This window comes from Triticum dicoccoides, chromosome 7A, assembly GCF_002162155.2.
Source record: "Triticum dicoccoides isolate Atlit2015 ecotype Zavitan chromosome 7A, WEW_v2.0, whole genome shotgun sequence".
NCBI lineage: Eukaryota > Viridiplantae > Streptophyta > Magnoliopsida > Poales > Poaceae > Triticum > Triticum dicoccoides.
The window spans coordinates 121030696-121041250 of record NC_041392.1 but is presented as its reverse complement, the minus strand read 5'-3'; positions in this window follow the sequence as shown (position 1 = coordinate 121041250).

The window sequence follows — 10555 nt, the reverse complement described above, 5'->3', positions numbered from 1 at the left end:
ACACCTAGACCCCAAAACAGCACCCCGACCCCGACACGGCACCCCGACCCCGACACACCACCCCGACACCAAATATATTTTTTTGATTTTGTTATGACAAACATCATATATTATTATTCATGTCGGTATTTTTTATGTTGTATTAATTTCATTTACTCTTTGTCATGGTAGGTGTTGAAAGACAGTGGGCGCTGGTCCAGAGCGCTCCGAGGCCCCTTCTTCGTCGGTGCGTGCTGGGAGGTGTTCCATTCCACCCACACAAATCCGACGAGCATTACTGGACAGTATGGCGACACCGCCGGGCCCTTCTTCGTCAAACGCGGTGCCCAGCAGGGGACGAGGAAAGGGAGGGAAGAAGAGAGGAGCTGGAGCACGTGGTCGCGAGAGAGGAGGTAGGGTGACTGCTAGGGTGCCTTCCTCGCCGCCACCCTCAGCGGTTTCACCCGAGCACGTGACTGCTAGGGTGCCTTCCTCGCCACCACCCCCAGCTGTTTCACCCTAGCACGTGACTGCTAGGGTGGACTCGTCCGAGGAGGAGGCTACATGGACTCCGGTCCACGAGCCTTGGGTCCAAGGGCCTTCGGCCCATGATAGTTGGGCCCATGAGACCTCAGACGAGCACACGTCTGGATGGGGTACCTGTCCGGATCAGCCTGAGGGGCCGAGTTGCCATGATGATGATGGCATGGAGCCGACTGATATTGAGGAGGAGGGGGGACCGTCTACCAGTTTGGTTGTACACGGCTCCCATCCGTGCCAGTGACCCGCGAGCAGAGGTTGTTGATTTCCCCTGATGGGGAGAGGTAAGTGCATTTAATATTTTTGTACCTTCTGCATTCACGTTTCTTCAAATATCTAATGCATTGGCCTGGTCATGCTGCAGGGGTTGGGACCACCATGAGAAGGTCCGCCGGCCCAACTCCGTGCTTGAAGTGCTTTGCTAGCAAAACTTCCCGGGGTTTGTCACGTTGCCTTGTGAGGGTCGGCTTCCAGACCTTGGATTGAGCTGGGAGCACTACTTGGCTGCCCCGGCCCTGCCGGGTGAGATTATCGATAGTGTCTTGTGCAACACGAGGGCAGACGTGGTGATCAGAAAGTTCTGGTTAATTTCTCCTTTACACAACTAAAAATCTTCAACTAGCTAGTTATTAATTGTACTAATCAATATTGTCTCATTTGATTGCAGACATTCTACAGGTGTCTGGAGGGGTACGAGGAGGAGTGATACGTCTCCAACGTATCTATAATTTTTGATTGCTCCATGCTATATTATCTTCTGTTTTGGATGTTTATGGCTTTATTATACACTTTTATATTATTTTTGGGACTAACCTATTAACCCAGAGCCCAGTGTCAGTTTCTGTTTTTTTCCTTGTTTTAGAGTATGAGAGAAAAGGCTAACGGAGTCCAATTGACCTGAAACTTCACGGAACTTATTTTTGGAAGGAAAGCAACCCGGGAGACTTGGAGTCCACGTCAAGGAAGCTTCGGGGAAGCCACGAGGTAGGGGGCGCGCCCGCCCCCCTGGGCGCGCCCTCCACCCTCGTGGGCCCCTCGTGGCCCCCCTGACGTACTTCTTCCGCCTATATATCTCCATATACCCTAAAACGATCGGAGAGCACAATAGATTCGGAGTTCCGCCGCCAGAAGCCTCTGTAGCCACCGAAAACTAATCTAGACCGGTTCCGGCACCCTGCCGGAGGGGGCAATCCCTTTCCGGTGGCCATGATCATCATCCCGGTGCTCTCCATGACGAGGAGGGAGTAGTTCTCCCTCGGGGCTGAGGGTATGTACGAGTAGCTATGTGTTTGATCTCTCTCTCTCTCTCTCGTGTTCTTGAGGTGGTATGATCTTGATGTATCGCAAGCTTTGCTATTATAGTTGGATCTTATGATGTTTTCTCCCCCTCTACTCTCTTGTAATGGATTGAGTTTCCCCTTTGAAGTTATCTTATCAGATTGAGTCTTTAAAGATTTGAGAACACTTGATGTATGTCTTGCCGTGCGTATCTCTGGTGACAATGGGATATCACATGATTCACTTGATGTATGTTTTAGTGATCAACTTGCGTGTTCCGCCCATGAACCTATGCATAGGTGTTGGCACACGTTTTCGTCATGATTCTCCGGTAGGAACTTTGGGTCACTCTTTGAGGTTCTATGTGTTGGTTGAATAGATGAATCTGAGATTGTGTGATGCATATCGTATAATCATCCCCACGGATACTTGAGGTGACATTGGAGTATCTAGGTGACATTAGGGTTTTGGTTGATTTGTGTCTTAAGGTGTTATTCTAGTACGAACTCTAGGGCTGTTTGTGACACTTATAGGAATAGCCCAACGGATTGATTGGAAAGAATAACTTTGAGGTGGTTTCGTACTCTACCATAATCTCTTCGTTTGCTCTCCACTATTAGTGACTTTGATGTGACTCTTTGATGCATTTTGAAGGATAGTTATGTGATCCAATTGTGTTATTATTGTTGAGAGGACTTGCACTAGTGAAAGTATGAACCTTAGGCCTTGTTTCCTAGCATTGCAATACCGTTTACGCTCACTTTTATCATTAGTTACCTTGCTATTTTTATATTTTCAGATTACAAAAACTATTATCTACCATCCATATACTACTTGTATCACCATCTCTTCGCTGAACTAGTGCACCTATACAATTTACCATTGTATTGGGTGTGTTGGGGACACAAGAGACTCTTTGTTATTTGGTTGTAGGGTTGCTTGAGAGAGACCATCTTCATCCTACTCCTCCTATGGATTGATAAACCTTATGTCATCCACATGAGGGAAATTTGCTACTGTCCTACAAACCTCTGCACTTGGAGGCCCAACAACGTCTAGAAGAAGAAGGTTGTGTAGTAGACATCAAGCTCTTTTATGACGCCGTTGCCGGGGAGGTGAGTGCTTGAAGATATATCTTTAGATCTTGCAATCGTGTTTTTTTGTTTCTTGTTTTAGCACTAGTTAGTTTATAAAAAGAAAACTACAAAAAAATGGAATTTAGTTTGTCTATTTCGCTTCATCTTTTTAATATCTTTCGTGAGTATGATGGAAAGGAAAATTGTGCCAAAGTGTTAGAAGAAGAATGCATAAAAATGTTTGGCACTAAATATTAGAATGATGAGCATGATTGCAATATTGTTAGTATGAACTCCTTGAATATCCATAGTACTAATGATGATTGTACTAGTTATGATGAAAATGTCTCCTATAAACATGTCAATTTTTGTTGAGTGCATTGGGTTTGCAAGTACACACCAAATAGGGAAGATAGATATTGCAAGAGGCATAAGCACTTAGAAACTAAATTGTTGCAAGAAAGGCTAGATGATTGTGCTGAAAATTTAAATTTTCTTGGCCGTACTTGTGGACTTTGCAATGAAAGTGGTCATTTAGCTATCCGATGCAAATTGTTTCATGATCTAATTATGTCCAAAAATTGCGATGAGTTGATTTCCCTTGCACATTATAATGAACTTAGTTTGCTTATGGGCTATGAAGAAATGAAACATATAACTAAGCATCTTCCAGAATTTGCCCGTTATAAACTTCTTGGTTTTGATCTAGAGGAAATTTATATGTATTGTGTGGTGAATTGCACTGAAAATCCTTATATTGCCAATTACATAAAGAAAAGAAAACAAATAGAAGATGAAGAGAGTACTAATGAAAGGAAAGAGACTTCCAAATACCCTCCTATTATTTCTTATGATGAATCAGGTAACGAGGAGGAGCAGTCTATTCAACCAATCTCATTACTAAGGAGCTCCAAAAAGAGGATTGAACCCACACATGATGCGGTGAAGAAGAAGAAAAGAAAAAGGAAGAGAGGTAAAAAGATATCTCTCCCAAATAATGTTGCTCCTATTATTGGTGTGACTCATGAAAATGAATCAAATATAATTGTGAAAGATAATGATACATCTTATGATCTTGAAAATCTTTTTGGCACTTGCTTCAAAGAATATGATAATTGCTATACTATTGGTGCTATCCATACTATTTAATGATGAGAGTGATTATGCTTATCATATGAAAAGGCCCAAGCTTGGGGATGTTATGTTTGATGAAGATGATGTTTTTGAGAATATATTTGCTGCAATTAATGTTTGTCCCAAGCTTGGGGATGCTACGTTTAATGAAGATGATGTTTTTAGTCTCCCAAGTTTTGATATGCAAATTTATAATGATGATAGCATGCCTTGTACCTATGATGATTATATTTATGTAAGTGGGTTTGGAAGAGTGTTAACTTTAGGAAGTAATGATCCCACTATTTTGTAGGATGTTGAATCTTATAATATTTATGAAAGTGGATTTGGAGAGGTCATGACTTTATTTAGTGATGTATCCACTATTTCGGAAGAGGTTTCAATTGATTATGATGAGAACAAAGTTGCTACTTGTGACGATTATTATGATGACACGTATGCTATAAAAAGTAGTGATGATTATATTTATAAAACTTGTCATGATTATTATTCCCCTTTTTCTGAGCATTACTCTTTTAATGTGGAAACAATTTGTAGTGTTTCAAGTCTCTTATGATACTCCCACTATTCCGAATGAGAAGAATTTTGCTTATGTGGAGAGAAGTAAATTTTCTATGCTTGTAGATCATGAAAAGAATGCTTTAGGTTCTGGTTATATTGTTGAATTGTTTCATGATTCTAATGAAAATTATTATGAGGGAGGAATATATGCTTGTAGGAATTGCAATAATATCAAGTTTCCTCTCTATGTGCTTAAAGTTTCAAAGTTATGCTTGTTTTGCCTTCCTATGCTAGTTGATTATTGTTCCCATAAGTTGTTTGATCACAAAATACCTATGCATAGGAAGTGGGTTAAGCTTAAATGTGATGGTCATATTCTTAATGATGCTCTCTTTATGTTTCAGTTCTTATCTTTTATGTGAGCATCATTGAAATCATCATGCCTAGCTAGGGGCGTTAAACGATAGCACTTGTTGGGAAGCAACCCAACTTTATTTTTGTTCCTTACTTTTTTCTCGTGTTTAGTTATAAATAATTTATCCAGCCTCTGTTATGATTGAGTTTTTATTTTTTAATTAGTGTTTGTGCCAAGTAGAACCTTTGGGAAGACTTGGGTGAAGTCTTTATGATCATGCTGTAAAAAACAGAAACTTTAGCGCTCACGAGAATTGCTTCCATTTTTATTTGGAAAGTTCTATTTAGTTAATTGTTTTTGCATATGATTAATAGATAAATTACTCAGGTCCAGAAATTTATTTTAGAATTTTTGGGGTTCTATAAGTTTGTGTTACTTACATGTTACTATAGACTATTCTGCTTTTGACAGATTCTGTTTTTCGTGTGTTGTTTGCTTATTTTGATGAATCTATGGCTAGTAAAATTGTTTATAAACCATAGATAAGTTGGAATACAGTAGGTTTAACACCAATATAAATAAATAATGAGTTCATTACAGCACCTTGAAGTAGTGTTTTGTTTTCTTTCGCTAATGGAGCTCACGAGTTTTCTACTTTAAGTTTTGTGTTATGAAGTTTTCAAGTTTTGGGTAAAGATTTGATGGATTATGGAACAAGGTGTGGCAAGAACCTAAGCTTGGGTATGCCCATGGCACCCCCAATATAATATAAGGACACCTAAAATCCAAAGCTTGGGGATGCCTCGGAAGGCATCCCCTCTTTTCGTCTACTTCTACCGGTAACTTTACTTGGAGCTATATTTTTATTCACCACATGATATGTGTTTTGCTTGGAGCGTCTTGTATGATTTGAGTCTTTTATTTTTAGTTTACCACAATCATCCTTGCTGTGCACACCTTTGAGAGAGCCATACATGATTTGGAATTTGTTAGAACACTCTATGTGCTTCGCTTATATCATTTGAGTTATATAGTTTTGCTCTAGTACTTCACTTATATGTTTTAGAGCATGGTGGTGGATTTGTTTTATAGAAACTATTGATCTCTCATGATTCACTTAGATTATTTTGAGAGTCTTAAATAGCATGGCAATTTGCTTAAATAATCCTAATATGCTAGGTGTTCAAGATTAGTAAAAAAAACTCTTATGAGTGTTTTGAATACTAAGAGAAGTTTGATGCTTGATGATTGTTTTGAGATATGGAGGTAATAATATCAAAGTCATGCTAGTTGAGTAGTTGTGAATTTGAGAAATGCTTGTGTTGAAGTTTGGAAGTCCCGTAGCATGCACGTATGGTAAACGTTATGTAACAAATTTGAAACATGAGGTGTTATTTGATTGTCTTCCTTATGAGTGGCGGTCGGGGACGAGCGATGGTCTTTTCGTACCAATCTATCCTCCTAGGAGCATGCGCGTAGTGCTTGGTTTTTGATGACTTGTAGATTTTTGCAATAAGTATGTGAGTTCTTTATGACTAATGTTGAGTCCATGGATTATACGCACTCTCACCCTTCCATCATTGCTAGCCTCTTCGGTACCGTGCATTGCCCTTTCTCACATTGAGAGTTGGTGCAAACTTCGTTGATGCATACAAACCCCGTGATATGATACGCTCTTTTACACATAAACCTCCTTATATCTTCCTCAAAACAGCCACCATACCTACCTATTATGCCATTTCCATAGCCATTCCGAGATATATTTCCGTGCAAATTTCCACCATTCCATTTATCATGACACATTCATCATTGTCATATTGCTTAGCATGATCATGTAGTTGACATAGTATTTGTGGCAAAGCCACCCTTCATAATTCTTTCATAACATGTCACTCTTGGTTCATTGCATATCCCGGTACACCGCCGGAGGCATTCATATAGAGTCATATCTTGTTCTAAGTATCGAGTTGTAATTCTTGAGTTGTAAGTAAATAGAAGTGTGATGACCATCATTCATAGAGCATTGTCCTAAAAAAAGAAAGGCAAAAAAAGAAAAAAGGCCAAATAAAAAAAGAAAATGAAAAGGGGCAATGCTACTATCCTTTTACCACACTTCTGCTTCAAAGTAGCACCATGATCTCATAAACTAGTGGGAATTTTTAATTATAGAACTTGGCTTGTATATTCCAACAATGGGCCTCCTCAAGTGTCGTAGGTCTTCGTGAGCAAGCAAGTTGGATGCACACCCACTTAGTTTCTTTTGTTGAGATTTCATACATTTATATCTCTAGTGCATCTGTTGCATGGCAATCCCTACTCCTTGTATTAACATCAATCGATGGGCATCTCCATAGCCCATTGATTAGCCTCGTTGATGTGAGACTTTCTTCTTTTTTGTCTTCTCCACATAACCCCCATCATCATATTCTATTCCACCCATAGTGCTATATCCATGGCTCGCACTCATATATTGCGTGAACGTTTGTAGGTTTGAGATTACTAAAGTATGAAACAATTGCTTGGCTTGTCATCAGGGTTGTGCATGATTAGAGCATTCTTGTGTGATGAAAATGGAGCATGACTAAACTATATGATTTTGTAGGGATGAACTTTCTTTGGCCATGTTATTTTGAGAGGACATAATTGCTTAATTAGTATGCTTGAAGTATTATTATTTTTATGTCAATATGAACTTTTTTCTTGAATCTTTCAGATCTGAATATTCATGCCACAATTAAGAAGAATTACATTGAAATTATGCCAAGCAGCACTCCACATCAAAAATTCTGTTTTTATCATTTACCTACTCGAGGACGAGCATGAATTAAGCTTGGGGATGCTGATACGTCTCCAATGTATCTATAATTTTTGATTGCTCCATGCTATATTATCTTCTGTTTTGGATGTTTATGGGCTTTATTATACACTGTTATATTATTTTTGGGACTAACCTATTAACCCAGAGCCTAGTGCCAGTTTCTGTTTTTTCCTTGTTTTAGAGTATCGCAGAAAAGGAAAATCAAAAGGAGTCCAATTGACCTGAAACTTCACGGAACTTATTTTTGGAAGGAAAGCAACCCGGGAGACTTGGAGTCCACGTCAAGGAAGCTTCGAGGAAGCCACCAGGTAGTGGGGCGCGCCCACCCCCCTGGGCGCGCCCTCCACCCTCGTGGGCCCCTTGTGGCCCCCCTGACGTACTTCTTCCGCCTATATATCTCCATATACCCTAAAACGGTCGGAGAGCACAATAGATCGGGAGTTCCGCCGCCATAAGCCTCCATAGCCACCGAAAACCAATCTAGACCCATTCCGGCACCCTGCTGGAGGGGGTAATCCCTTTTTGGTGGCTATCTTCATCATCCCGGTGCTCTCCATGACGAGAAGGGAGTAGTTCAACCTCGGGGCTGAGGGTATGTACCAGTAGCTATGTGTTTGATCTCTCTATCTCTCTCTCGTGTTCTTGAGGTGGTACGATCTTGATGTATCGCGAGCTTTGCTATTATAGTTGGATCTTATGATGTTTTCTCCCCCTATACTCTCTTGTAATGGATTGAGTTTCCCCTTTGAAGTTATCTTATCGGATTGAGTCTTTGAAGATTTGAGAACACTTGTTGTATGTCTTGCCGTGCGTATTTGTGGTGACAATGGGATATCACGTGACTCACTTGATGTATGTTTTGGTGATCAACTTGCGGGTTCCGCCCATGAACCTATGCATAGGGGTTGGCACACGTTATCGTCGTGATTCTCCGATAGGAACTTTGGGGCACTCTTTGAGGTTCTATGTGTTGGTTGAATAGATGAATCTGAGATTGTGTGATGCATATCGTATAATCATACCCACGAATACTTGCGGTGACATTGGAGTATCTAGGTGACATTAGGGTTTTGGTTGATTTATGTCTTAAGGTGTTATTATAGTATGAACTCTGGGGATGTTTGTGACACTTATAGGAATAGCCCAACGGATTGATTGGAAAGAATAACTTTGAGGTGGTTTCGTACCCTACCATAATCTCTTCGTTTGCTCTCTGCTATTAGTGACTTTGGAGTGACTCTTTGTTTCATGTTGAGGGATAGTTATGTGATCCAATTATGTTATTATTGTTGAGAGGACTTGCACTAGTGAAAGTATGAACCCTAGGCCTTGTTTCCTAGCATTGCAATACCGTTTACACTCACTTTTATCATTAGTTACCTTGCTGTTTTTATATTTTCAGATTACAAAAACTATTATCTACCATCCATATACTACTTGTATCACCATCTCTTCGCTGAACTAGTGCACCTATACAATTTACCATTGTATTGGGTGTGTTGGGGACATAAGAGACACTTTGTTATTTGGTTGTAGGGTTGCTTGAGAGAGACCATCTTCATCCTACGCCTCCTACGGATTGATAACCCTTAGGTCATCCACTTGAGGAAAATTTGCTACTGTCCTACAAACCTCTGCACTTGGAGGCCCAACAACGTCTACAAGAATAAGGTTGTGTAGTAGACATCAAGGAGGCGGCAAATGTTATCGAGAACGTCTACACGCGCCTACTACAAAACTTACTGCACGAGACTCGGGTGCAGGCTGTTCGAGGCTACTACGCCTTGCGTGGTATCAAGAAGCCCAAGCCGGCGTGCCACGAGAAGTTCCTGAGTAAGGAGAAATACATGAAGGTAATTCTTAAGGCCTTGTACTTACTTCCTTCATTTATTAATTCATAGCCATAGCACTCAAGTTTCCATTTGCTAACTTAGGGGCCTCCGAGATGGTGTGCGGCTCGGATGGATTGTTGGGAGGTGTTGGTCAATGAGTGGTGCTCAAAAGAATGGCTAGCCATCCACAACGCGGCCAAGGATAAATGTGCCCAAATGGAAGGTGTGCCACACCATCAAGGCACCTCCAACTTATATCAGTTCGGGCGGAACTGGGTATGTGGTTTGCTTCATGATTCATGCATTTCATCCATCATGCTAGCTTGATCCCTTTAATTACTATTTACGTTGTTTCTCTCTTTCAGGCATGCTACAATAAGGCGGATAAGGTGCCAGAGGTGTATGATTTCTATGCCATGGCCCATACTGCCTCTTACAAGAAAGTCAAGGCATTCTCTCCGTCTGACCTCGATGATGCAAAAAACTTCACCAATATCTCCTCCCACTACACAACCTTCTTCTTGTAGATGTTGTTGGGCCTCCAAGTGCAGAGGTTTCACTACAAAAAAGACACATCCGTGACATTTTGGGCCAAACGAATTTTTTTTTGTCATACATATGACACTTCTATGACGATAATTGTGACAAAACCCAGTATCATCATAGATGTGGTGGGCTCCTACTTCTATGACAAAAAATCATGACACAAAATGGGCTTTTCGTCCTGGGCGGGCCGGAGACGCAGCTGCATGACATTCTTTGGTCCGTCCATGATGGAAAAAACCGTGGTAGAAGCGAGGGGGAGGAAAACTTCAGGGAGTTCCCGGTTACGGTGGGAGGTCGGGGGCCGAGCGATGCGCGTTTCTCTCGTACACGTACGTGCATGTGTGTGAGGCGTTGGCTCTAACTGAACCCGAGTGAGGCGTTGGGCTCTAACTGAACCCGAGCGATTGCACTACAGGCTATGTGTTACTGAACCCGAGCGATCGATCGATGGCTGTTAACTGAACCCGATCGAGCGATTCCTTCGCTACTGCTGCTA